This window comes from Canis lupus, chromosome 19, assembly GCF_048164855.1.
Source record: "Canis lupus baileyi chromosome 19, mCanLup2.hap1, whole genome shotgun sequence".
NCBI lineage: Eukaryota > Metazoa > Chordata > Mammalia > Carnivora > Canidae > Canis > Canis lupus.
The window spans coordinates 8,775,244-8,803,165 of NC_132856.1; the positions used below are offsets into that span (position 1 = coordinate 8,775,244).

Here is a 27,922-nt window from a genome sequence, read left to right on the forward strand (position 1 = left end):
AAAGGTATGAACGGTAATGCAGTTTATAGCTGCTTCACCTGGGTTAACTCACTGAGTCCTGTGCGGCAGATCCAGCTATCAACCCCCACTTGAACAGATAAGAAAACTAGCACTCACAGGGGCCACTGACCTGTCACATGATGTGTCAATGGCAGAGCAGGTGGAGATTTCAACACAGCTTTGTGTTAACTCCAAGCCCTGGGGTCCTTCTGCTGAATTCCTCCAAAGCTAATAGGGCTTGAAGTGTGCATTCTTTTTTTTTTTTTAAGATTTATTTATTTATTCATGAAAGACACAGAGAGAGACAGAGAGACAGAGACACAGGCAGAGGGAGAGGCAGGCTCCTTGCAGAGAGCCTGATGTGGGACTCGATCCCGGATCCTGGGATCACGCCCTGAGCCAAAGGCAGACGCTCGACCGCTGAGCCACCCAGGCATCCCTGAAGTGTGTATTCTAAGTAGGGAAGGAGAGCCTAACAGTGTCCACGTGCTGGGAGGTGGGTGGAGAGGAAGTAAGAGCTGTGGGATGGAGTTCCACAGGGCTGGGGTAAAGAGAAGGGGCAAGGAGACTCTTTCTTCGAGACAAGGTGTCAAAAAGGATCTAATTATTGAAGGACTCCCAGAGAGTGGGACTAGATCTCCAAATGGAACTGTTCTTGCTGCAAAACAGTGAGCAACTCGTTTTTGATATCAATTCAGAGAAACAGTCAGAAGGGTTGTCGGCTTTGACTTGACAGAGATGTGGTAGGGAGATTGTTTCAAAGGGCAAGACAATGAATGTGTCGCCTCTTGATGGGGGTGGAAAGAACAGCAGGTGGATAAGGGACTCCAGAATGAGTCACATCCCGGCTTTAGTCTGCCCAAGCCTTGGGGGGCCTGGGAGGTGGCTGTGAGTGGCCCCACAGGTGGTGCCCTGTGTCCCACACTCCCTATAGGAACAAAGCCTCCAGTTGAGCCCAGCTAGCCTTTGTCTGATCCATCACAGCCTGGCTTCCCGCCCCCAGTCTGTTCCTCTGAGCCATCACTGCTATAATGAGCTGGTTGAGGTGGGCCAGAGGGTGAGCAAGGGAATGACAGCCCCTCCCCCAGATCTCTCCTAGGCCTCTCCTACTCCCCCATCTCTTGGTTTCCATGACAGCGTCTGGCAATGAGGCATCTACTTCAAAATGCTGGCAGGGATGCCAGGCAGGAGCCAGAGACACAGGCCTGGGGGCAACAGAGGAGAGGTCTTAGCTGTTGAGTGTCTACTCTATGTAGGTCCCACCCAAGACTTGACATCCAGCCCCTCCCTTAGAACCTCACCCCAACAAGCAAGGAACCCAGTATTGTCCTATTTTATAGCTAAGGAAACTGAAGCACAGAAAGGGGAAGAGACATGCTCAGGATCACACAGAGCAGAGCCAGGATTCAAACTTAGACTTCTGTAGCCCCAAGCCCAGGTCTTTAATCACTATACCACTCTGCCTCTTGGCCAGGAGCCAGCTGTTCGGGCCTGAAGTCTGCCACTTGCCACGGGCCCTTGGGTGAATCCCTTCACCTTTCCAAGACTCCGCAGAATGGGGCTGGTGAGTTCCATTACTCCAAGGGGCTGTGAGAACTAAAGTAAGGTAGGGCAAGCTCCAGGCTCTTGTTTGGATTTCAGTAAAGGGGTTTGCCCTCCATTTCTAACTGGAAAGTTCCCAATCCCAGGGTTCTGGCCAGAGCAGAGCCAGGGCTGCCCAAAATCCACTGGGAGAAATCCAACCTAGAGGTGTCCCCTGCATGCTGCCCCACCTCCTGTGTTCCTAACAATAATGATCCTCATTTACTTGTTATAGAAACTCATCAGTGACACCCAAGGTAAGCACTTCAGGAATAGACAGGAGGCAGCACTTGCATCTGCCTGGACAACTGGCAGGGAAAGTATATCAGGGAGACAACCATTATGCTCAGTTCTTTCTTCAAAATAGTCCCGGGAGCTCATCACATCTCATCACATCTACACTATACCCTGGTCTAGCCCACCACCACCCCTTGCCTGAATGATGGCATTAGCCTCCCTGAAGTCATTTTACTACCACTCTTCTCTTCCTTTAGTATATCATCCACACAGCAGCCAGGGTGATGCTTTTTATCACACATTTGATCATGTCATTGGAAGTTCCCAGTACTTTCTGAACGAAAGCCAGGTCCTCACAATTGCCAAGAAGGCCTTACATGCCTGGCCCCGTGACTTTGACTTGATCCCCTATGTTTGCCCTTGCATACTCTGCTCTAGCTACTCAGGCCTCCTCCCTCTTTCTAGAATATTCCAAACCACCTCCAGCCCAGGGCCTTGCTGTTTCCTCTGCCCAGAATGCTCTTCCCTCAGATATAAGCATGCTTCAGCTCCTTACTTGATTCAAATGCCACCCTTCTAAATGGATACCCTTCATTCTCCCACTCTGTTTATCACTTACTGCTCTTCAAAGTGTTGCCTTTTATATTCATTTGTTGATTCATTTTTTGCCTGTCCTCCCACTAGAGCATAAGCGCTAAGGCAGCACCTTTTGTCTCATTCATCCCTGTATCTTAGCATCCAGAACAGTCCTTGACAGTCATTCATGGGTTATCTGTACAGTGGCCTGGGGCAAAGTTTCTGGACACTGAAATACTGGCTAACTGAACTATAAGATTGTTTCTTGAACCAGAATGTGCAATATCCAGAGCAGCTTCAGTTGGAGAAGTTGGGGACAAACATCAAAAGCCATGAGGTCCCAGAAACAATGACACAACCGATGTCATGGGCTAGCAGAATCCAGAAAGCAGGACATAGGCTCCACCTGGACAGGCATCTTTGTCTGCTTTGTTCTGCTGAGCATCCCAAGTGCCTAGAGGAGGGCCTAGTACACAGTAAGTGCTCAATAAATTTGTTGATGAATGAAAGGTACAGTAAATCAAAAATAAGAATCAGTTGGCATCAGCAAGAAGAGCCAAAGCTAAGGAGCAGGTTGCTGAGGCCCTCATTGGATGTCCCTGTCCTAGGGATGGGAGCAGAGGACACTGCTGCAGGGGCAGGAAAAGCTAATGAGTCTCCAGGGGATCCAAACAACCCTCAAGGTCCTCGTGGGACCTGGCAACATGGTGGTGACACTATTTTTTGTCTTCCTCCCATCTCGCTATATGCAGACAATAAACCCCAGGGTGCAACTCTGGTCGTTATAACCCCAAATAATCTGCTAATGGGAAAGCCTTCCTGGAAGAGGTATCACAGAAGGGGGAACTCAATGAGCATTCCCCTGACTCCTTTCCCTTCTTGCTTTATTTGAATAGCTGTATTGAGATATAATTTACAAACCATAAAATTCACTCACTTTGTTATGTGTACTTATCACAATAAAGAATTCCCACAATAAAGAATAAAGAATTCACTTGTTTTAAGGGTAGAATTCAGAGGGAACTTAGGGCTTGAGTGGGCAGGGGAAGTGGGAGGTATGGTGGCAGCAAAGCCATGGTGATGAGGAGGCACAAGGGGCATCTGGGGAAGGGTGAGTTGTCCAGTATGGATGGGGCCAGTGTGCAAAGTGCTCATGGACAGAACTCTGGCTTGGAGTTCAGATTTGATGTGGGAAGTCTTAGAAAGAGAATAGTCTGCACAAACCCAGCAATGGCCCCCATGGGAGCCAGATCTGGCTTGGAACCCCAGTCCTTCCACTTTTTTGTCTGTGTGATCCTGGGCTCCTCATCATTAAGATAGGGACAACAGTCCTGACCACAGGAGGCTATTTAGAGGGCCAAATGAAGTGACAAATATAAAGCACTCAGCATGTCAGACACATAGTAGATGCTCAATGTGTACCATTATTCCCAGTTCCTTGTGTTAGGTGATGCCAATAAGATGTGTGAGGGCAATACTGTAAAATAACAAGCATAGAACTTGAGATCTGCTCCCAACTGCAGTGCTTTCAAAGTAACATTTAGTGTGCAGATACACACAGAGCTCTGTGTCTGGGATGAAAGGGTGTAAGATGCATTCACCAGGAAAACGCCTGGTTTCCCCTAGCGACCAAGGACGCAGAAAGCCCTCAGTGCTCAGAACTGGCAGGGTGAGCTCGCTGTTAGGGAACTCAGCACTGACCAGGCAACCTGGGTGTCCAAATGCCTGTAACTCGCTCAAGCTTCCTGCCTCAATCCCCAGGGCCAAATGTTCATTTGAGTTTTTTTCCCTACTTGCCTGGGCACTTTTTCTGCTTGTAACAGAAAGAAAACAGTGAAATCTCTTGGTATCAATGAGCTCTCCATTAACCCTGGGTTTAATTTTGTGACTTATTCTTGCTACCTACCCTGGAACTCACACACCTAGAAAGATCCACTTTTTAACTCTAGAGGGGGATGAAATAAATGGAGGAATGTAATCTGGGATACCAAGTGAAGAGTCAGGATTGCGTTATGTGGAGCAATTTCTAAAATGTTTTAGGGGCAGCCCCAGTGGTTTAGTGGTTTAGCGCCACCTTCAGCCCAGGGTGTGATCCTGGAGACCCGGGATTGAGTCCCACATCGGGCTCCCCGCACAGGGCCTGCTTCTCCCTCTGCCTGTGTCTCTGCCTCTCTCTCTCTCTCTCTAATAAATAAATAAAATCTTAAAAAAAAAAAAAACATCTAAAATGTTTTAGGCAACTACCTTTTAGGGGCTTCATGGCACTAGGAAAAAAATGTCAGAGGATCTCAGTTCAAATGCCAGGCTGGCTAAACTAGCTGTGCTATCTTGGGCGAGCCACTTAGCCTCTCTGAGCCTCCCCTTAGGGTTGCACTTTCCTGCCTGAGAACCTCACATCCCATTTCACTGTTCCCTGGCCAGCACTTGTCTTCTCCACCACCCTGTAAAGGCAGTGGGCGTAGCTGTCCATCCACTGCAGTGTCCCCAGCACACGGTAGGGGCACGATCCCCACAGACTCCAATTCCTGCTTTACCTTCCCATACCTCTCCTGCTGAACCTAGGCAACACTACCTGTTTGGGTTTGGCAAGGATTCCATTTAACCCCAAGAACTTAAATGAGAACTTTTTCTTTTGCAGGAACTCTGTTCAAAAGACCGATGTCCCCATCTGACCCAGGAGTGAACTGCAAAGGCTGTTTCTGTTCTGGGCTTGATACAAGAACTCCATGAAGGAAGCAGAGTCACATAGATGGTTCGGTTAAGTAGAGAAGGTATAAATCCTCTGCTCCCACAAAAACCAGAGTGATTTATACTAGGATCCAGATGTCAGAATGCCCAACACAATCTACGTCTATAGCCCTACATGGCAGGGGATAGTAGGCATGGAGGAGCAAAGAGCTTATCTTTGTGGGCAAGAAGGTTTTAGAAAAAAGAGAGAAAACATAACTTTCCATACCTTGAGAGGTTCACAGTCTGCAGGTGGAAAGAGACAGGTAAGCCACGTGTTTATTTTACATTAGGCTGAACACACGGCATCACAGAAGCACCTCAGCCAGTCTGGGGGATCGGGGTATGAGTGACAGGAGGGCATGATGCCCCTCCATAGATCACTTCCTTCTCCATGCCCACCCTTATTACATCTACTTTCCTTTTGTTTACACAGGACATTTCTTGTGCTCCCTTCCTACCTTCCTACCTTCAGTACTTTCTGTCACCCCGTGATCACACTCTACGATGTATCCGGACCCGCCTGGTTGCTCTTCTCAGTGTGCCTTCCTTCCCACCTGTGCGTGCCTTTGCTCACGCTCTTCTCTCTGCCTAAAAGGCCTTCCTCTACACCTCCACTGACTGAAACCTTAGGTTTCAAAGCCCTGCTTGCATTCATTCATTCACCCATCCATTCATTCAACAAACACTTTCTGAGCGCTTACTATGCCCCCCAAACTGTGATGGGTACCAGGGATCTCATGAGGAAGCAGCCACAGCCTGTATCCTTGGACCGCTTACAGCCTTGAGGAGACAGAAGGCTACAATAAGGGGGTAATATGTGTGGTAGATGTAAGACCAGGGGTGCTGTGAGTCCAGAGAGGAGTCCTAGCCTAGCCCTTAAGTGGGATTGGGGAGGGGGGGTCTAGAGGAGGAAGGAGATGTTTAGGGAAGCTTCCTAGAAGAAGCTATTTCTTTCTTTCTTTCTTTTTAAAAGATTTTATTTATTCATGAGAGACACAGAGAGAGAGGCAGAGACACGGGCAGAGGGAGAAGCAGGCTCCCTGCAGGGAGCCTGATGTGGGACTCAATCCCAGGACCCTGGGATCATGACCTGAGCGAAAGGCAGATGTTCAACCCCTGAGCCACCCGGGCACCCAAAGAGGAGACTTCTAATCTGAGTTCTGAAGAGTGGGATGAAAAGAGAGAGAGGTGCATATAAATGTATATAAACATATACAGTTATGGCCATGATGATGACCGGCATTTACTGAGTGCTGCTAGGAGCCAAGCACTGGGCTAAGCCCCTTTAGCCCTTTCAACCCTCTGGGAGTAAGCACTGTTGCCATTCCCATTGTTCAGATAAGTCTGAGGCACAGAGACATTAAGAGCTTGGCCCTGGTCACACAGCTATCAAGAGGCAGACCTGGGGTGCAAAGCCAGCATGGCTCCAGAGCCCATGCTTGTGACCACTACACTGTCCCATTCTATGCTGTCACAGCTATCCTTCCACGTCCTCTTTTCACTTACTGGTATGTTTACCATGGACATCTCATGTTGTGATACTGGGGTTTCAATCTATTTAATGGCTACAGAGGATGTGACGGGATATTGAGCAGGGAAGTAACATGCTCAGATTTGTGCCTGGCAAAGAGCCCTCAGCATGTGTGTGGGGCGGGGGGAGGGGGTGGCAGGCAGCAGGGTGCTGGAGGGGCTCCTGGGGAGGGAGAGCAAAGCCTAAGCCCAGGCTGCAATAGGGAGGCTGCAGAGGGGGCTGGGCTCCAGGAGGAACAGGAAAGGACAGTGGTGCAGAACTGTCAATACTGAGGGAGGGAGAAAATGGGGGAGGGAGTGGGTAGGACCCTCTTACAGACCCAGGCATCTTTTCCCTTTACCCCAACCTTACCCCTGTGTGTTTTCATTCATTCTCTTTCAGCATGGTCCAGCCAGCATTTCCAATTAAGAGTGAGTGATCATCAGTTTCAGTTCCGCTGAGATGTGCAGATGTGGTCCTATGGAATTCTTAATTCTTCACATAATCTCTGCCTGGAAGGATCATGTCTTTTCTACCCAAAATGTGAAACACAAGCAGAAAAATCCACAAGCTACCCAAGGGCACTGCTTTAACACTCTCCTCAAGTAATGCCCCAATAAACTCCCCACACTCAACTATCTGCCTGTCCTAAAACACCCGTTCCAGGGCAGTCCAGGTGGCTCAGCAGTTTAGCACCACCTTCAGCCCAGGGTGTGATCCTGGAGTCCCGGGATCAAGTCCCACGTTGGGCTCCCTGCATGGGGCCTGCTTCTCCCTCTGCCTCTGTCTCTGACTCTCTCTCTCTCTGTTTCATGAATAATGAATAAATGAATAAATAAATAAAATCTAAAAAAAAAGCACCTGTTCCAAAAGTGTCAGTCTGTTCCTTCTCCTCACTGCCACCACCCTCTGATCTGAGTGACCATCCTTTCTCATCTGGATGACTACAAGAGCCTCCTTACTGGTCTCTCCAGTTCTGCACAAGTGTGAGTTAGTCAACATCTCAGACCTCAATTTTCTTATCTATAAAATGTGCACACTAATTCTTATCTCGTAAGACAATTGAGACTGTAAGGACAAAATAAATGGGAAGCCCTGGCTTCCTGTGCTTTCTTAATAGATGGCAGCTCCTTTCCTTGGTCAGCTGGATGGGAAGGCTCAGAAGGGTCATGACTCTCCTTTTTTTTTTTTTAAGATTTTATTTATTTATTCATGAGAGACACGGGGGAGAGGGGCAGAGACACAGGCAGAGCCTTAAGCCTCCCTGCCCTGATCATGCAGTTGGCAGTGAACACCACCAAGATGGCGAATGTACCTGGTACTTTGTTGCATTCACACACCTAAAAATGCTTTTAGCTGTGATCTTACTTTCTTCAACCAATAAGTTTTTAGGGCATACCTGCGAGGTGCCAGTGCTAAGTAATGCAGTCACTGCAGGTATAGCAATAAACCAGGCAGATGACATCCTGACAGCCCTAGGGCTGGAAGTCTGATGGAGGCTATGAAGAAAATTAATGCAGTGGAACCAGATTGGAATTGGGGATAGGTAGCCAAACCAGGGTGGTCTGGTAAGGTCTCTCCACAGAGGGGACAGCTGAGTCCTTGGTGATGAGAAGATCAGATACTCTAAGTGTATGAGAAGAGGCTCTCTTATTATTATTCCCCTCTTACAAATATGGAAACTGAGGCCAGGGATGTTACAATGCTTCCTCTGAGGCCAAAGAGGTAAATATTGATGTGAAACCCTTACTACTGCCACCAAATCTACTACCACTAATGACCACTTCACTACCACTTCACTTCCATGACCCCTCTACTTCAGTGAAGGGGCATTTAGCACGCCCTCAAGGAGCTTGCAGTCTAATCTGAGAAAGTATCTTCACACTGAAAACACTAATCACACAAGGAGGGTCAGAAATTGATGCACAGGATTAACACAATTTCAACTTTTAAAACTCAGTTGGGTTTATTCTGGAACATGAAAAAATGACTCCCAATTTCTTAGGGGAAAAGAAGTCCATGTAATATATTTATTTACTAATTAGTTTATTTTACAAACATTTATGAGTTGCCAGATTCTATGGTAAATCCTTTTCAAAAATTAATTCTTTTTCTTTTTAAAGATTTTATTTATTTATTTGAGAGAGAGACAGAGACAACAAGCAAGAGCATGAGTGAGAGTGGGGGAAGGAGAAGCAGGCTCTCCACAGAGCAGAGAGCCCATCCCAGGGCTCGATCCCAGGACCCTGAGATCATGACCTTAACCGACGGAGCCACCTTGGTGCCCCCAAACATGAATTCTTTTTAATTTCATGACTTACTTATTACTTGCAGCAATGCCATAAGTTAATATAGTCACCAACCCCAGTTTATAGTTGAGGGGATCAAAGGAAAAATAGGTGGGAGATTTGCCCTGGACATACTCTGGCAAGTGGTGGAGCCAGAATCCAAACCTATGTCATCCGGCCCTGGAATCTTTGCTCTGACCATAAACTGAATTTATGAGTGCCACTTATACTATATTTACATATACAACATTTTCTCTCTTTTTGTCTCACATGAGCTTGTTTTGTTCTGGGAGCTCATGGGAGGTACATTAAAAAGTCTGGGGAGCTCATGGGAGGCACATTAAAAAGCTAGACCGGGCGGCCTGGGTGGCTCAGCAGTTTGGTGCTGCATTCAGCCCGGGGCGTGATCCTGGAGACCCGGGATCGAGTCCCATATTGGGCTCCCTGCAGGTAGCCTGCTTCTCCCTCTGCCTGTGTTTCTGCCTCTCTCTGTTATCGCTCATGAATAAATAAATCTTTAAATTTTTTTAAAAAAAATAATTAAAAAAAAAAAACAAAAAAGCTAGACCATCGTACTCCAGGGAGGCTGAAACCAGATCCATCAGAGGCCCATGTTAGGCCCCCTGGGCCTAGATTCACCATTCAGGCAGTTAGGCGCCAAGGACAGAGGAAAGAAACTGAGGCTTCCATTCTCAGCCCAAGATCAACAGTCATATTGGCAGATGTTCCAGACCACATGTGTGGGCTGGCGATGGACTGTGTTTCACGTAGGTCAGGGCGAGGGATAGCAGGATGGATTTATTTAATGATGATTTTTCTCCAGGGACAGAGAAAAGCCAGCTAGTAAATAAACAAAGCTCTCAGAAAGAATAAGCCAAGCAAAAATTGCCTAGAAAAGTTTAAAAGAAGGGGGAAAAAAGAAAAAAAAAAAAGACAAAGGAAGCAAACGTCTTTGCCAGCTATTAAAACATACAGTACATAGATAATCATCAAAGCAGTGTGGTGTGGTCCCTGCCCCTCACCTTCACCTGCACTATGACCAGCTGCCATCTGCCCTTTGTTTTCTGCCATGATCCTGTCAATGGGTCGGCCACTAGAATCAGCAGAAAGCTCAACACCAAAACAGATAGCCTGGAAAGAGACCGGTTCCTAATGACATGATTTCCAGGTCATACACCCCTGATGCCCAAGATTGGAAGCCATATGAACGGTGTCCTCTGGAGTTGCACAATGCTGCACCTCTGCCTCTGACTATACAGAGGGCCTTAGGGTCTGATATAGGTAGCATACAGCTGAGGAAGGGAAGAAAGGTGCCATAAACAGGATGGGAGCAATTAGTTAAATATGTGACAAGCAAGTTAAGTCACCTTTATCTCACACCCAAACTCAAATAGCTTAGAGAAGGACAATTTAATGTGAAATATGAAACCACTCAAATAATGACAACCAAAAACCTTGTTTTCCTAACATGAATAATGGGGATAACAGTCACTACCCTATAGCACTGGTATGAGGATTAAGAGAGATGATCCAAATTAGCACAGTGCCTTGGTGCTTCAGTAAAAGAAGATTGAGGGAAGGTGTGGCTGAGAAGTTTGCCCAAATCTAGCTACCCCAGAGGGATAAGGGGATGGGGGAATCAGCAGGAGGGAAGTGGTCCCAGGTCTCAATCTGGGGATTCCAGACAAACTGGTATCACAGAGACAGAAAGCCTCTCCTACCAACTAGAAGATGAATGGTCCGTGGAAGCAGGTCCCTCCAGCTGTGGGCACCAGGGAATAATAATTCACTGTGAGCACTCTGTCTGCAGCCATGGCAATTTTAGAGGTAGGAAGACACTGAAGCAGAGCTCACAGTCATTAGAGTCTCACCCTGGACTGAGCTCCCTTCATCCAGGGTCCAAGGTTGCAAAAACTTTACCTAGTGACCTAGGCTGGGCTCTCTCCACAGCACTCATGAAAGCTGGGGTTCATAGTCCCTGAACCTCTACCTGAGGCAGCCTGAGCTCTCACTGTTAGGAAGTTTCACTTTGGACAGAGCTGAAACCAGCTGTCTTCTTCACCTTTCTCTTTAGTTTCTACCCTCTGGATCCTCACTGGTGAGTTTACCAATATTCCACAAGAGTAACACCCAGCTTGCACAATCTCTTCTAGAGAACTGAAGAAGTGGGAACACTGCCCAACTCATTTCATGAGGCCAGCATAACCTTGATACCAAAGCCTGACAAGTAAGCACCAGAAAGAAAAATCACCAGTGGATCTCCCTCATGAAAACATAATGTGAAAGTCCTCAACAACAGGGTGAGCAGAAAGAGTCCAGCAACAAATATACTACAGGATGACCCAAGTTGGGTTGATTCCAGAAGTGTAAAAGTCAGTGTGTTCACCATGTTAACAGATTGAAAAAGAAAAATCATGTAACTATCTGAGCAGATAAAGAAAAAACATGTCCATTTATAACAAAAGAAAAGAAGAAAAGAAAGAAAAAAAAAACCCAAACACACATGGCAAAATGGGATTAGAAAGGAACTTCCTTTATCTACCAAGACTCTAGACTAAACATACCTAACTGTCAAATGTGGACAGCTACTCCATAAGAACTACAAAAGGCAAGATGCCCACTGTCCCCGAAGTCTTAGGGCTGTCAGGCAAGTTAAAACAAAAAAAGAAGAAAAGAAAGAAAGAAAAGAAAAGAAAAGAAAAGAAAAGAAAAGAAAAGAAAGAAAAGAAAAGAAAAACTGAAAGGGTTGAAAAAAAAGAAAAATATTCTACAATTCTATTAACATTGTTTCCAAAAGAATCTACAAATACATTTTTTTAATTAGTAAGAGAGCTTAGCAAGATTTCTAGATACAAAATCAATATACAAAACGAGAACACATTTTTCCAAAATGTAACCAAGAAAACATTAACTTAAAAATACGCATATGCATATATATAATTTATAATAGAATGCAAAATATCAAATAACTAGGAATATATCTAACAAAAGAGGTGTAAGACCACCAAGGGAAAATTAGGACACTATACCATGAGAAACTAAAGATATCTGAAATGATGAAGAGAGATACCATGTTCATGGAAGACTAAATACTACACCTTCCAGCCCCCATTGGGGGCAACAGAGGGCTCAGTCATATTAAGCAGCAGATCAGAGCAAACTGTCATGTATTCTACTTCCTGCTGCTTCTGGACATCCCACGAACCCCTCTGAACCTGTTTCCTCATCTGTAAAACAGAAGTAGTCATTCTGTCTAGTTGTTGGGGGGGGGGTGTCAATGGACATGAAAGCACTCTGTAGAGTACTGTATAAATACAGGGATCCTTATAGCCTGTATTATTGCCTCTTGTTGGTCTGAGTGTGAGGAAAAAGTTCTCCATAGACTCTGCTCAACAACTTATCATCAAAGGCATTGCGGAGTATTTATTCTGTGCGTAGCATTTCCTCATTCAGTACTCAAGCAACCCACAAGGTGGGTGCTATATTAACTCCATTTTACAGATGAGAAGGCTGAGGCTTGATCAAGCAACTTGTCATTCATATATCCAATTCTTCATTCACTGGATATTCACGAACCCCTTCTATGCACTAGGAGCTGTGAATATCGTGGTGAATTAAGATAGGCATGGACCCCGCTCGATCAAAACTGATAGTTTAGCTGGGAAGATGGCCAATAGTCATGCTACAACTAATGAACTGGAAGAACCAAGATTCAAACTCTAACTGAACTCAAGCCAGAGTCTACACTTTTAGCTACTCCCTGAAGGTGTCTTCCTCAACCTCCTCTACTCCATTCTCTGTTGTGATGTAGTGATTTCTAACATCCATTCTGCTGGCAGAGTAAAATTCCAAAGGGCCTTGCCATGCAAGCTGCTACACAAATTGAGAGCTGTCAGCTTCGATCCCAGCCCACGTGATCCTCGTGCATTATCACTGGAGAATTAGAGCCGGGAAGATAAATGCATAAAAGAGAAGAGGCACCCTGGAACCGCTCCCCCCCCCCCAACGGCATCAGCAGTATTGTTCCCAACGAGTGTGTGCCTGAGTCCTCTGTCACCATTAATGGCAGAAGTGAGTCACTTATAAATAAGATACGGGAGCTTTATTATAATTACATCCTGAGATTCAGAAATGCTCAGCATCACTGTGAAAGGGAGGGCAGCAGGTGACTGGGGCTTGAATGATCCTCTGCCAGGTACATCTTTCAGATAAAACGTCTTGGATCAGGAGCAATTACAACTAATGCTCAGCCTGAATGCTAATGAGAATTACTTACAATTGCATGTAATTCTTTGCCATTTATACTATCTACTTTTTCCCTTCTTTTCTCTGCTTTTCCATCTTGCCATTGATCCTTGGAACCAGACACTGGGAAATATGATTAGTGGCCATTTTGCAGATGAAAAGACTGGCCCAAGGTCACTCAGCTCAAAGCGCTGGGGTTGTAACCCTGAGCTTTTTTTTTTTTTCTTCTTAACCTCACCATCCTGTCTTAAAGGGACATTTTCAGAACTCTGGATATGTCCACTCACTTGAAAGGTGCACAAAATATCTCAAGTTAGTAGGACAATCTGAAAGGCAGCTCGAGTGGTGTGTTGGGGCCTTTGCCTTGGTGAGGGCAGGGCACCTTATGAAATAAATTTCTTTTTTTAAAAAAAGATTTTATTTATTTATTCATGACAGACACAGAGAGAAGGAGAGGCAGAGACACAGGCAGAGGAAGAAGCAGGCTCCATGCAGGGAGCCTGATGTGGGACTCGATGCCGGGACCCCCAGGATCACGCCCTGGGCCAAAGGCAGATGCTCAACCACTGAGCCACCCAGGGATTCCCTGAAATGAATTTCAAACCTACCCTCTGCCATCCTACAACCACCAAGAGGCCCATGCTTGGAACTGAGAAATGATCATGAAGAGAGAACCTAGCTGAAAGATAGAAAGAATCCTTTTCTTACCCATAGAAAGGTCAGAAAACTATCCCAAACCCATGGCCCATGAAACCAAGCCAAAGTACAGAGTTCAAGCTACAGTGTGAAGGAATGTGGTTCAGCATAACAATGATAACTGTGGTGATGCTCAGCATTTGCTGAGCACCTAGCAGGATGCCAGAAGTTTCACTAAGTCTGCCCCCTAGATAGCAGGTGTTAGGCTATTTAAAGCTTGTAACTACACTTAAGACTTCTGGGACACACACTTATGTCTCCCACTCGACAGATGAGAAAGCCAGAGGCTTGCACTGGTGAGGCAGCTTGCAGAAGGCAGAGCCAAGAAGCAAATTTGGTCCTGTTGGACCTTAATAGTAACCACCATGACAACTAATGTTTAAATAGCACTTTTACGTATTACATGCATCATTTAAAGCCTTCATGCATATAAACACAATTCTTTCAGCAACCTAGTGAGGAAGGTTCTATGAATCTTCCTATTCTAGAAATGAGGGAACTGAGGAACAGAGAGGCATAGCAACTGGCCCAAGGCCACAGAGTTCATAAAGAGCATTGGAATTTGAACCCGTTCCAGAATCCACACTTTTGCTCTCTTTGCTATCCCTCCTCTGTGTTATCGAAAGGCCACTCCATTTCCACCAGGCACAACTCAGCTGTGAAAAGGAAAATGCAAACATGGAATTCTGAGAGAGTGCAGAGGCAGGAAGTTCCAATACAAGTTCTTCCTCCCTTGGACATTCAGCTGAGAGCCAGGAGGAACCAACCACTCCCAGCTCAGGACTGCCCAATCTCCTCAGGGCTGCAGGCTCCTTTGCCGGCAGCTCAAGTCTCCACCCAGCTCTGAAATCATGGACAGGGAGTGCTGGGCCATCTCTTGCCTTGGAAAGATTCTGCATCACACTTGAAAATGGTGCCAGGCTTTCTCTCTTCTGTCCACAGACTCTCTCCAGGGGAAATACCTCTTGATAAAGCCAGGCAGCCTCAGACAGCCTTGGGCTCATATAAGGGCCTAGCAAGCCCTCAATCGTATTAGCATATTTACCTGGGGTTTTCAGGGATTCCTGTGAATGATAACCCATTCAGCAGGAGGCCTCCTGCAGGACACCCATCAGAGAAAAGGGAGAGTGGTGCACAGGCATCAAAGACCCTATTCTTTATTTCTGCTGCTGCCAGCTACAAGCAGGAGGGACCTAAGGTCCCATCTGCAGCCTGAGTTTCACTGATAACCTGGAAGGAATCAAGTAAGATTTGTGTTCCATTCTCAACCTTCCTGAGCCTCACCAGAGTATAGGTTCAATGAGGCTAGTAGTAACAGCGCCTATCTTGTAAGGTTGCTGTGAGACCTAAATGGGATAATGCATAATGACACTATGATCAGTCCTCTATCTCTCCCTCTCCTGGTGCATGCTGGTCCCTGGCTGCCAAGAATGGGAATATGTCAGACCCCCAACTCCTCTCTTTTCACGTTCTGGAGATACCCTCCATCTGTGCTCCACTCACAAGGGCCTACGCCCCCCCCCCCCCCCCCCACACACACACACACACATCAAGGAATGAGCTACCTCAGCATCTTCCAGCCAGGCTCACATAGTACAACAAGCACTGGTCCCCTCATGTCAGATTCCAAGGCTGAGGTGGGAGCCCCCTGCCGGAGAACAGTGACCCTGCCTGGAGCATCTCTGCACTACCAGCTGCCAGGCTGAGCGGACACTCAGGGATGAAGGGATTGGTGGTAGTGGTGGTGGTGGTGGTGGTGGGGGGGGGGGGGGGGGGCGGTGTTCTTCTTGTGGGACAGGGGGAGTGGGGTAGGAGATGGGTTATCACCCGGAGACAAAAAGTGGCTTCCATAAAGAACTGCTGCGCTCAGCCCCTGCTCCCGAATTCCTTGGCTCCTTCCAGAAAAATCTAGAGCAACTTCCAGAATTTGGTTCCCTCTCACTCTTGCCCTCAAAGAGCAGCCCTGGTGCCCTTCGGGCACCAAAATCCAGACCCTGGCAGTAATGGCCACCCACTGTTCCAAAGGCTCCTCCGAGGGGTGCAAGGAGGAGGTGGTCCGTCCCTCCTGGGCTTGCAGCCTAGACGCAGGGCTTGATGCTTCCCATCCCGGACCCCTGGTGACGCTGAACCTCGGGCTTGCCCGCGTGCGCTCAAGTGCTTAGGGTCGGGCCATCTGGGGCTCGAAAACCCGGCTCTCTCCTTGACTTGGCTGCCCTCCGGCGCACAACTTTCCTTCCCTAAGTCTCAGTTTCGTCTCCTGTAAAACGGGCGCAGCAATACCTGGTTGCTGGCGTGGCCGGGAGAATCCCAAGAGGTAATGGATGCCCAGCGCCCGGCACAGATAACGCGCCCATCGGATGGGCTGGGGCTGCGGGCAGCATCAAACTCAGGGGCGGCTCTGAGAGCTGGGGGCCCGTCCTCGCCGCCCCACGGCCCGAAGGCAGAAGCTCGGGGCGCGCACCCCGGCGAGCCGGGGAAGCCACAGGTGTCTGCGCGCCGCAACCCGGGGGATCCGGGAGGTGCCGGGCAGCGAGCCGCGCGGCGGGACCCGCCCCGAGCCGCCGCGGAGCCCGAGCCCGAGCCGAGCCCGAGCCCGAGCCCGAGCCCGCCCGCCCCGCGCCGGCCGCCCCGGGGGCCCCGCCGCTCCGCAGGGCCGCCCAGACTCCACGGGCCGGCGCCCAGCCTCGCCCGCCGCCGCGGCCCCGCGTCCGCCCCGGCCGAGCCCTGCCCGCGCCCCGCTCTGACTCACCGCGCCGGCTCCGGGGAAAGTTTGGAGGCGCGGAGGCCGGGCTGCTCGGGGCTCGGGGCTCGGCGCTCGGCGGCCGGGCGGGGGCGGGGGCGGGGGCGGGGGCGGGGCGGGGGCGGGGGCGCCGGGGGAGGAGCGGCGCCGAGGGGGGCCCGCCGGGAAGGGGGGCGGGGACCCGGGCCCGCCGGCTGCAGCGCCCCCGCCTCCCGCTCGCCGCTCCGGGGCCGCCCCACGCCGGGAGGGGGCGCGAGAGGGCGCGACACGCTCTCGCCTCGGGCTCCTCGAGCCTGGACACACGCAGAAGGGACAGGCGGTCAGAACCGAGAGAGAGAGAGAAGAGGGGTCCGAGCCCACGCTCACCTGCGAGTGGGCGACGGAAATAGGTCAGTCCAGATAGAGAAGGCGAGGTCGAAAGTCCGAGGGGGTGATGTCTGGCAGAGCCACCCGCAGACGGTGAGGCCCCACCTCCACTCACCCCGGGAGCGCCCGATATACAAACAGACGGACAGAGCCAGCCAGAGAAGCACCAAGACTGCCGGATAGGGACCCTGCCCGAGAGGTTTCCTGGGGAACTGGAGAGACCTCCAAGGTCTGGAACGCCAGCCCCCCTCCCCCATTTCTCCGTAGCCCCCTCCAGGTGAGCTCACGTTCCAAATGACAAGGTGTTTCCATTAGCATCCTGCGCCAGATTGAATCTAGCCGTGTGGCCCGGGGAGGTTGCCTGGGTGAGGGTAGGGGGGTGGTTCTTCCGCAGGTCCCCGGGAGCCTCCGCCCCTGCCTTTGGCAGCCTGAGAATCCTTACTGGCTGCCTTCAGTTCCAAAGCCAGGCAAGAGAGGCAAAGTGTTCTTTGCTCAGTGTGAGGAAAACTCCATCTGAACCTCATAGCAGTTGTGACCTCAGATCTTATCTCCAGGCTTCAGAAAGAGACACTCAAGTTCAGAGGGCAAGAAAGGTATTGAGGAGGAAAGAACCCTGTGTTGAGGGTGTGTGGGGGGGAGTATGGGTTTGGGGCATGGTGGGGCTTTTAGCTTCTTTTGGGTAGAAGGTAAATTCCACTGAGTCGTTGTGGGGTCACATGGAGCTAGTCTGAGGCTCAGCCTCACAAGATACGCATGGGATGTTGTATCTTTCTGGCCTTTCCGCCTCAATGTGCAAAATGAGGGTAATGAAAACAGCTGTCATGGTGCCCTGTACTCGTCTAAGTGGTACAGGTGTTTATTCACTTAATCCTCACGACACCCTGAGTAAGTGGGAACTATTGTTATTCCTGTTTCACAGAGGAGAAAACTGAGGTCCAGAGAGGTTAAATAACTTGCTCAAGGTCACACAGCTAGTATAGAGGAGGACTGAGTATCCACCCAACCTTGTAGCAACCTGGCTACAAGGTGCAAGATCATCTTGACTGCGCTGTAATCTTCATCTCACTGCAGCTGCTGGAAAGTCCCATGAGGTCTTTTACATAAAGGACTTAGCAAGTCCTGAAGTGGTGGCTCATAGACTGCGGAGCCTTTCTTCAAGGTGGGGATTAAAGGGCTGATGATGATGCCCAGAGATAGGAGACTTTGGGTTCAAGATAGCCAACAAGCCATGTTACTGACTTTCACGAATCCAAGAGGCAAGGGATTCCCCTTGTTTGTTCCTCTGACCAGACCTCTGTTGATTAGCCTACCCCCCAACTGGGACTCACTCTGCATCCACAGTGATCCCCCATCCATTGCCTGGTGATTCTCCAGGGCCTCCGTATTTTATACTTTACCAGATGGATGCCATTTTGGAATTGAGCTAGCCCTTGGGGGAGCGACTGTTATATACTCTAAGGGAAATGCAGTCTACCCCCTATAGCTGTGGGGCTGATGGGAGCAAGAGGTTGGGTGGGGGCGCTTAGAAATGGCTGGGTCCACTGCCATCCCGTCTCATTTCTGCAGTTCCTCATAAAGCTTGATTATTTGGAATCCCTCTCCAAGGTTTTACTTCCTGGGCTGGTTTTAGGCCTGCTAAGCGCATAGTGGTCACCATTTTTAGAAACTTCAGAATTTTAGAAACAGCATGTCAGACATTATTTGAAGCCCCTGGGGAGCACAGTATGTGTTGCTTTGTTGTATAGTTTGGAACTGACATATCATAACATAGGCCACATCCTGGTTGTGTGGGATGGAGGTGGGTAACCAACTTACTAATAACATACAGGCAGCAGGAGAAAAATAACAGTAAGCCCTTTGTCATATTTACCATGTGCCAGGCTCTAAGAGCATTAGACATAATGCACTACACCTGCTCCACACAACAATCCTGCCAGCAAGATACTATTAATTTCCTATTTCACAGATGGGAAGAGTGAGGCGCAAATTGGGGAAGAGACCGGTTCAGAGTCTGTCTAGTAAGTCATTCCAAGATCAGACTAGGTTAGGAAGCAGTTGAACCAGGCCTGGAACCTGGCTTGGCCTGGCTTCACAAGCTTGCCCCTACCTCCGTGCTTTGTGCTTTGTGGAAGGAAGGTAGGAAAGGGGGACTGTCTGAGCCCCTGAGCAGAGATTAGAGGTACAGATTAAGAAGCGGTAGATGAAAAAATCTGCTCTACCACTTGTGAGTTCAGGGCTTACTTTGCTTCTCTGATCTTCAACGACCTCATCCGTTAAATGAGAGTGATAACATCTGCATCATATCCAGGATTTTAATGATGATTCTTTTGGTTGCAGGGCACATAAACCCAATTATAACCAGGTTCAGCCAAAAAGAGTTCTGAACTGAAAAGTTTTGGATTCAGACCATAGTGCATGCCAGGAGCTCAACAGAAGTCGTCATGAATCTCTCTCCCTTTGTGTCTTGACTCTGTTTTATTAGCAGGCGGGGTCTTTCTGCAGGGAAGCAGAAATGGCCAATTAAGCAAACTCAAGACAAAGAGATCACTTCCCAATACTTCCAGCAAAAATCCCAGGGTTGATCTCCATTGGCCTGGATTGGGTCACATGTCCAGGCTGAACCCATTACAACTGCTCTGATTGGCTAAGCCTGAGTTACATGCCTATGGCAAGTGTCAGAGAGTGGGGTCAGCCCCTCCTAACTGACAGGGACTAGGAGTACTGGAGGGGATGGGTCCCTAAAAGAAAGTCAGGGTGCTATTAACAGAATAATGGGGCATTGGTGCTAGACAGGCCCAGATGTCCAGTTACTAAGGAGCATTGTTAGGATTAATACGCTCATGTGTGTAAAGTGCTTGGCTGTGGTGGGTGCTCAGACCCTGAGATCTCTCTCGTGGGAAACATGTTTCATGGCTTGCCAAATCCAGACCAACTGCTTCCTTGGTCACATGGAGAGGGGAATGGACCAGGTGACCCAGCTGACCAGTCACAGAGCCCAGTCATAGTACCCATGCCCTGGGGCACTTGGGTGGCTCAATGGTTGAGTGTCTTCCTTCAGCTCAAGTCATGATCCTGGGGTCATGGGATGGAGTTCTGCATCGGGCTCCCCGCAGGGAGCCTGCTTCTCCCTATGCCTCTGTCTCTGCTTCTCTCTGTGTGTCTCTCATGAATAAATAAATTAAATCTTTTTTAAAAATTAAAAAAAAAATCCATGTCCCTTGAACTGAAACAAATTCTAGTTAAAGTCTCAGCTGAGAAATTTTAGGTCTGTCACTAATCAAAGGAGTATTCTTTGCATTAGCACAGGGGACACTGGAAATCACAAAGTCCTTAAGACCCAGAGGAAACGAATACTACTTATGTTGGACTCCCAGACTGAGCAAAAAGCAATGGACTGGTAGACATAGGCAGAGTGCTCAGTCCAACTCCCCACCCAGCACTCAGCCATTTCCTCTGGGGACTCTGTACTCTGGGTGCTGAGAATTCCAAGTGGTTATGTTTCAGACAGCTGCCCAAAGAAGGCAAGATGGCCCTTCTCTTATTTTATTTCCTGCTCCGTTTGTGAGAACAGATGTTCATCTTTCAGGGCCAAAGTAGGCCAAGTGGCAAGCATGTTATGTGGAATTATTAAAACTGCCCCTTCAACTTGGCCCTGATGCAGTTTCAAAGTTTTTGGCCTTGGGCAGTTAGTGACTTCTCCACTCTAAATTTAGTTAGATTGGCATGCTGTGAAGCTTATGCATTTAAAGGAAGGTGAGCAAGAATGGCAAATATCAACCTGGAATAAGACCTGCCCCTTTCTTGCCCACTTAAGTAAAGTGAGTAGGCTTGGAGTGAACACTGCTGGTGGAAGCGTGAATTGATACAGCCTTCCTGGAGGGCAATTTGGAACCAAATATTGAAGGCTTTAAATATATTCAGCCTATTATTCCACACTCTAACAGTTTTTCCTGAGAAAATAATAATGAATATCACCAGGATATACATAAAGATGTTCATTCGAGGATTGCATGTAAGAGGAAAAGATTGAAAATAATCCAAATGTCTAACTATAGGACTGTTAAGATCATATTAGACATTATGGAAGTATGTGAAAATGGTTTATGACATGAATGTTAAGTTAAAAGGGCAAGTTACAGAAGACTAGGTATGTGTGAACTCATTTTGTGAAAAAAATAAAATATACCTATTTATGTATAAAAAACTTAACAGTGGTTATATAAGGCATAGTGGGAAGGAGAGAATAGATGCTTTTGGTTTTAACTTATCTATATTTCCCAATATTTCTTTAGTAAATTTGTATTACTTTGGTAATTAGGAATAATGTCCAATAATTGTTATAAAAGGATGTGTTTGGTTTCCTTTTAGAAAAGCACTTTCATTTATTAAAAGATCACAAATCAGAAGTGAGATTAATTAGTCCTATCTCCCTTTCTCTCTCCTCTCTTCTCTTCTTCTCTCTCTCTCTCTCTCTCTCTCTCTCGCTAGGATGTGTGAGAGGAATGGGAGCTTATGGCTGGGAGTAGTAACAACAGCTGCAGACCAGGGCAATCCAAGAAGGTTGTACCAGGAGGCTCTATCCATTTGCTGTGTGACCCTGAGCAAGTCACTCAGCATCTCTGGGCCTCAGTTGCCACATTGTTAAAATGAAGTGTTTGGTTATATTATCTCTGGAGTTCTTTCCAAGGCCAAAACTCTATGTATAAAAAATGTCTGTGAGCTCCAGTGAATCTTCATATATGCTCCCAGAGAACATGTATGGCCTAGAAATGGGCTCAGCATAAATTACTTTTGCCTCTCCAGCCCTGTACGACTGCCGAAAACCCTGCTCAGCTTTACTGTTTCTCAGCTTCTGTCTCTCCACCTAGTTACTTAGGAATTGGCAGATTCCGGGGGAAAGCACATGGAATGCTGGGCTCCCCTCCATGTGTTTCTCTTCACTCTGGGATCTTGATCCTTCAGGTGTTGGCTTCCTGGAGAGCTCTTTGATGCCTTTAGCAGATTTTTATGTTCTTTTTTAACAGCTCTCCCAGCCGGATTTTCTTTTTTTTTTTTTTTCCAGCCGGATTTTCCAGTTGTATATTGAGAGGATTGTTCTCTGCAAGCTAGTTTGTCTTGAGCAGAAGTTCAGTCATACGTTATTTAAGTGAAAATGGCTGGTTATAAAATGTATGCACAGTGGGATCCTATTCATATGCAAAACATGTCTATGTGTTTATGCAGAAGAAATAGTGAAAATGGAAGCTACATACAACCTCTATCTCTGACTGGGTTTTCACTTTTTAATATTTAGCTGTATTTTTCAAATTTTATACAGTGGACTCTAATTATCCCTAAACTGGGATTAACTTTTGAAGTCATTTATATCCATTTTAAAAATAAGGAAACTGAGGTTAAGAACACGTAAATTCATTTCAATCAATTTTTGGAGGCTTGCTGTGAGCAGAGATCTGTGCTATGGGCCCCTGGGGCATCTAAAGAAAGGTAACACTTAGTCACTTATTCCTTCATCTCAAGTGTCTCCAAATGTGCTTGACTTTGGGATGTGAGGATGAAGATGACAAGAATTTGCCCTCAAGATATTCTATCTGTGGAGAAAAACATCCAAATAAAATATCCCAGTTATAGTGTGGATAAATGCTACAGTAATGATGTGGCAAAGACTGCCTCTTAATAATCATTCTTTCAATATCCAACTAAAAGATTGGATTTCCCAGCCTCCCTTGCAGCAAGGTGTAGTCATGTGACTAAATCTTGGCTAATGAGATGTAAGGGTAAATGTTTTGGGAATTACTGGGAAATCTTTTTATTTTTTTTATTTTTATTTTATTTTTCCATATTCTCCAGCCCCAGCAGAAAGCGTGGGCCATGGCTTTCAGTATTTTTATTTACTATATCTGCCCACTTTGAAAAAGAATTTGCAGTGACATACAGTGAAGAGCCAGACACAATCAAAGCATACCACGAAGGTAAAAAAAAATGCACCAGACAATCCAGAAACAAGACAGTGTTACTGTTGAAAAATGAATTTTGCTTTGGGTTTCCTGATGGCCAAGGCAAAAAGGGAAATACGATGGGATCTCAGTTTTTGTTACATGTTAAAATGGCACGGATGATCGTTCATGTGTTTGTGTTTTGCAAACACGCTTTTTAATGCAGTTTCCAAGTGCATGTGTGTGTAAGTGTGGGTGTGATGGAAGACCAAAGGGAAGGAGGACACCTGGCATTCATTGTGTGTGTGGGTGTGTGAAGGGTGAGAGCACTGTGCTCTAGTGAGCATTCAGTAAATAGCAGGGGAAGGTGTGGGTTTCCAAGTGTGAGCTTTGCAGATGGCTGCCTGGGAGCCCATCTTCTCTCTATGATTTACTGGCCTTGGGTGATGTCCCACCTCTGACTGTAGGATTTCTTCCTCCTCCTCCTCCTCCTCCTCCTCCTCCTCCTCCTCCTCCCTTCTTCTTCAGATTTTATTTATTTATTCATGAGAGATACAGAGAGAGAGAGACAGAGACACAGGCAGAGGGAGAAGCAGGCTCCATGCAGGGAGCCTGATGTGGGACCCCGAGATCACGACCTGAGCAGACACTCAATGGCTGTGCCACCCAGGTGGCCCTGACTCTAGGATTTCTGAGCCGTAGAATAAGTAGAATAACGAGTGACGGCACTCAGCTCCTAGGACCCCGAGAAGTTGCAGTGAGGCGACAGTGTGTTTGAAACACTTAGTGCCATGCCTCATCCAGAGTGCGTGCTCAGGGCACACAGAGCCCTGTGCTCTTGGCGTTTGTTTGGAAGGCATTTAGGACCATTGGGTCCCCTGTAAAAGGGCCCCGTCAGTCTTGGGCAACTGCAACATCTAAATGCAAGTTAAAGTCGACACAAGCTTGTTTGTGAGCCAGGCCCACTGTTCATTCAACCCAATTGTGGAAAATAAAGCAGTTGGTCATGTCTGGAAAACATGTGTTAAAATAAAGGTGTGCTTGTTGGGGACATTTGACATGTTGAGTGCAAGCCCTCTGGCGGCAGACGTGGGCACGGGGCAGTGGGGCCCCAGCGGCTCAGGTCGTTTCCCGGGTGGACCTTGCAGGTGGATTTCCGGGGCTGTCCGGAGAAGCTGATCAGACTCCAGAACCTGTAGGGCGAAGTGGAGTGGACGGGGGCCTGGAGTGACAAGTAAGCTCTGTCTCCCTGTCCTCACCTCCCCTGGTGGAAAGACATCTCGCAAAGCATGGTCCTCATGTGGCTGATGGCACAGCCAGTGTGGCAATGCTTTCTGTGCACAGCCTGTTCTGGAAGGAGTATTGCATGGCTGTGGCTGAGAAAAGCAAAGCAGCACCACGTAGCTGGAGCCTTTGCTTCTGGGTCTCTGCTCAGCATGTGCAGATTTGGCAGCTCAGTCACTGAAAGGTTTGCCTGTGTGGGAAATCTTTTTAAAAGGATCAAGCAAATGCTCCTTTCCTTTTTTCTACCATTTGGGATGTAGATGCAATGGCTGGAACTTTAGCAGCAATTTTGACCTGTAATGTCACCTTAGGAAGGGAGCCCCATACTCAGATGATGGAGCAAATAAAACAGCTTCAGTCACTGAAACCATAGAGCTGCTGTATCAGCCCTGGGTTGTCTACCTCCATATTTCTTTTACATGAAAGAGAAACTTATTTTGCTTATCACTCCATTATTTTGAAGTTTCTCTTTCATACAGATAAACCCAATCCTAATTTACACAATTCCTAAAAGTAAAGTGCTATGGGAACAGAGGAGGGAAGGGAGGGAGGAATGAATATTTCTACTCTTGAGCATCAAGGAAGTCAGAGGAGGTATCAAGTGTGTGAAGAGTTCACCAGTGGAATGGGCAGAAGTTGAGAAGTTAGAGGGTTTCAGGCGGAGTGGATCATGCAGGGAGCATGAGCACACAGCTGGAAATGGACATTGGAATGGGCTGGAGATGGGCACATGTGTGTTGGAATCAAGCAACCTGGACTCAAATCTTATCACAATCTTTAGCAAGTCACTTCATTGCTTTATGCCTCAGTTTCTCCATCTGTAATATGAAGATAATAGTAGTATTAACCTCATTGGGTTGTAGTGAGGATAACATGAGTTAATAAATGAAAAATGCTTAGAGCACTACTTGGCAATGGTGAGTGCTCAGTAAATGTTGGCTGTCATATGCCCATCTGTAAAATGAGGTAATCATAGTCTGACCTCAGCTCCCATGGCCCCAGGGGCATAGAAAACTCTGTTAGGCATTTAAGATTCTTCTGCTCAGCCACATGGCCATTTTTCTGCCAGAGTTTGCTTTAGGAGAAGAGCATGGGTTTTTCTACATTCAATCTCTTTGAAGTTATGTGGGGAATCTGGGACCTTTCTCCAAGCTCTGTAGCTCTTTCTCCAAGCTCCGGGCCCTATCCAGTGAAGGGGCAAGTTCAAGTGTGCCTTTCCTCAGGAGTTTGTACCATCTACCTCCCCCTTTGCTGCTGCTCCAGCTGTCTCTCCTACCCTTGTCTCTGTCAACCTTTTAAAAGGAAAAAGTAAGTAAAATCCAGTTTATTCAGGAATAGTAGAGGAATTGCAACTCGAGACAAGCAAAGGAATCATAAGTGAGTCCCCAGAACAAATGAAGAGAGTGTTCTTTATAGAGGAAGAAAGGGAGTTGGGTGAGGTTGTTTTGAACAAAATTCATTGGAAGAAAAATGAGTTTGAAGTGGTGGCAGCCTCTCATTGGCTGCAGATGAGGGCAGCTTGTCTTTGCCAGCCCAAGGGAAAACTTCCTTCTTCCTGCTGCACTATGCAAGCTGCAACCATGGCTTCCCTACTCCAATTCTGAGTTAGGTTTCCTTAACACATTTTTACATCTGGAAACTCTTGCCTAGTTTCAGAGAAGTGGAGCCTTGCCCCTAAATACGCTGCATTTCCCTTTATTAATCATGTCATCAGTACACAAGAATCTTTTCCTGTTGCTCCTGAGATCCTAGAGTTTTGAAACTCAAAAGCCAGGAAAAGAGTTTGGTTTCTTTCTTTTTTTTTTTTTTTCCTGCACAGCCAGAAAAAGAAAGTAGCCTTGAGATAGCAGCTTAAGATAAGACTTCTGGGTAACAGAAATTAGCAAAAATGGAAAACAACTCAATGAGCTTCCTCCACGCCCCAATCAGAATAGCTGAAATAAAAGTGAGTGACAACATCAAGTATTGGCCAGAATGTGGAGCCCCTGGAACTCTCATACATGCCTGGTGGAGATGCAAAATGGTACAGGCACTTTAGAAAACTGCTTGGCAGCTTTAATAAACATAGATCTGCCTATGATCCAGAAATTCCACTCCTAGGTATATCTTTGGGGGAAATGAAAACATGTCCACAAAATCTGTACATAAATCATAACAGATTTATTCCTAATAGTCCAAACTGGAAACAACCTAAATATCCACTCAAACAGGAGTTTGAATAAACAAATTCATAGTACAGGATACTATATAGCAATAAAAGTAGATGAACTACTTACTGCTGCCCACAACAACACAGAAGAAAAAAAATCATTATTTTGAATAAGAGAAACCAGTGCATAAAAAGTGAATATTGTACAATTCTACTTATATGTAGTTCAATAACTTGCAGGACTAATCTACAGTCTTAGAAGTGGTTACCTCTAGGAGAGGGGTGGGGAACGGGACTGTTAGTGACTTAGAAGAGGCACTAGAAGCAGGTGCCAGAAAAATTCTATACTTTGATCTTTGGGATGGTGACACAGGTATGTAGAGATAGGTAAAAATTTTTAACATTTGTGCATTTTACCATGTGTAAATCAGTTCTAAAAATCTCATTTTAATTAAAAAACAGAGGTTAATATTTCAAAAATAACATGCCACTCTTGGTGCTATGAAGAGGTAAACACATAGCACTCTGTGAGAGCCCAGGAGGGGTATTAACCACACCATGTGTGGGATGGGTGTGTGGAGGGAGGGGTGGGTCCCTAAGGAAGACTTCCTGGAGGAAATGATAGCTCAACTAAACTTCAAAGGACTTGAACTGAAAGTCAAGCAAAAGATGTCGCTATGGGCATTCCAGGCAAAAGGAGCAGCATGCCAAAGGACGGGATGAGTCACAAGAGGACTTAAGTGGGGTGGTGTGGGGGTGGGGAGATGAGACTGCAGATGAAAGCAGCAGCAGTCAGATCTGACAGAGCCTCATAAGCTGAAGAGGAGCTCAAAGTGGGGGCCTGAACAGTTGTGGTCAGACCTGGACTTTAGAAAACCTCCCTCAGGAGGAAGGGAGGTCAGTGGTATATAGAGGGAGTTGCAATAATCCAAGAGATGGGGATGTGTGGTCTGAGCTAGGGCAGGGGAAAAAGAGTTTGGGGTTGAGAGAAGAGCTTCCAGGACACTGAGGAGGTAGACCTTGGCAACTGTAATAGTGGGGGGAAGTTAAGGAGACTGTCAGGATCTCGTCTTTCATGTCGTAGTGGAGCCAACTGCTGAGAAAAAGATCAGAGGAGGTAACATCTGTAAGTGTTGTAGTGGTTAGCCAGATGCTTTGCCTGTGCAGCCCCTGCTGGCCCCTTTCCCTTGTGACAGAACCTTGTCTTTGGGACTGAGAAGTTACTCCTTCCTAACCTCAGGCCAAGTACCTAAAGTGGAGGTGATTCCACTTCCCAGCTTGTAGGACATGTGGCCCTGGCCAATCAGCAAGTTCCAGCTCTCTGGTGGAATGCAGTGATTGGTTCAGGGATTGACACGTGGCCCAGATTGCTCCAATAAGAGTTAGCCCTGGAAATTCTGCTGGAACTCTTGGCAAAAGAATCCTCTATTTACTTCTGGGGTTGCCTAGCTGGTGGAATGGAAGCCTGGAGCTGCCGATGGCTCTCTTTGTCAGTAAGAAGGGGAACGGCTGGGGGCACACGGAGGGCTCAGTGGTTGAGTGTCTGCCTTTGGTTCAGGTTGGGATCCCAGAGTCCTGGGATCCAGT

The 27,922-nt window shown here is 47.2% G+C and overlaps 1 protein-coding gene and 1 long non-coding RNA gene across 13 annotated transcripts in view; one reads left to right on the forward strand and one right to left on the reverse strand.

Moving 5' to 3' along the window:
* HRH1 (histamine receptor H1) overlaps positions 1 to 17,445 on the reverse strand; it is a 75,156-nt gene extending 57,711 nt beyond the window's left edge. For 2 of the 8 annotated variants that reach the window (XR_012011543.1, XR_012011540.1), the window contains exons 1-2: positions 16,970 to 17,445; positions 7,007 to 7,166 (exon numbers count right to left, since the gene is read on the reverse strand). The gene's annotated coding sequence lies outside the window, so the exon portion shown is untranslated. Of the gene's footprint in view, positions 1 to 7,006; positions 7,167 to 16,143; positions 16,293 to 16,612; positions 16,690 to 16,969 lie in introns of those variants that run through there. The other 6 variants (XR_012011542.1, XR_012011541.1, XM_072785106.1 and 3 more) reach the window with 5 other exon arrangements.
* A 10,298-nt stretch (positions 17,446 to 27,743) lies between these two features.
* Positions 27,744 to 27,922, forward strand: part of LOC140609828 (uncharacterized) — a 43,964-nt gene continuing 43,785 nt past the window's right edge. For 4 of the 5 annotated variants that reach the window (XR_012011550.1, XR_012011548.1, XR_012011551.1 and 1 more), the window contains exon 1: positions 27,780 to 27,828. This is a non-coding gene — a long non-coding RNA (uncharacterized lncRNA). Of the gene's footprint in view, positions 27,829 to 27,922 lie in introns of all 5 variants that reach the window. The other variant, XR_012011549.1, reaches the window with a different exon arrangement.